The sequence below is a fragment of the Laccaria bicolor genome, genomic scaffold (assembly GCF_000143565.1).
Source record: "Laccaria bicolor S238N-H82 LACBIscaffold_14 genomic scaffold, whole genome shotgun sequence".
NCBI classification, from domain to species: Eukaryota; Fungi; Basidiomycota; class Agaricomycetes; order Agaricales; family Hydnangiaceae; genus Laccaria; species Laccaria bicolor.
The window spans coordinates 336,249-337,302 of NW_001889885.1; positions in this window are offsets into that span (position 1 = coordinate 336,249).

Genomic DNA, 1,054 nt, shown 5'->3' on the forward strand with positions numbered 1-1,054 from the left:
ATCCCTTTCATTGATTAACATTACTTTCCCTCTATTTATTCCATATCTATGTTATATAATGATCTTCATATCTATCCTATACTTTTATCATGGCCCAATGCCTTCGTTGATCGCTTAAGGCTGCCGCTGATATGCCGAACCTCGGAAACTACCGATGGCAGGGTCGCTTCAATGATCAAACCTCCAAGATTGGTGGATCTGACACCTCTTGGTCCAGATGGAGTCCAGTGGAGTCCAGATGGAGTCTGACTGGAGTGTGTGGGGGAGTGTAAAGTACACAGATACCCTGGGCATTTCATTGCAAAATTTCAATGGATACCTGGGGCATTTCATTGCGATTTTTCAATAGATACCCTGGGCATTTCATTGCAATTTATCAAATGTATCCCTGGGTATTTCATTGTGATTTCTCGATAGATACCCTTGGTATTTCATTGCGATTTTTCAATAGATACCCTGGGCATTTCATTGTGATTTTTCAAATGTATCCCTGGGTATTTCATTGTGATTTTTCAAATGTATCCCTGGATATTTCATTGCAAAATGTCAATGGATACTAGTGTTTAAAGGTTCAGTCCATAGGACCGCAAAAAACCGGTGGACCGAACTGAACCGGACCATGGTCCGGTCTTTTTTTCGGTTGCAGTTGCCCCAATTTGGGGTTGGTCCGGTTGCCGGTTGCCTCATTTCGAAAATATATTAAAACCGTTCAAAAACCGGTTTTGATCGGTTGCAACCGGTTAAACGGTCACGTGCGTTACATGCCCTTGTAACCACGTTTATTACCTTTTATTGGGTTTTTGTTTCATCAAAAACGGTTAAGAATTGAGAAAGATATAACCAAATCCATATTTTACCCGAGTCTCTACGATGTAATTCAGTTTCAGTCATAGCTATGTCAAATCTTCATTAAATCTCTTCAAAATTGGTAGAATGACGGGTATTTATATGCTTTACTATTTTATATAACCCATTTATTTTTCAGAGTAATAATGGTTGAGATACAAATGGTTTATATTGGTATAATAAATTATACGCAAAAAAACCGGTCTGA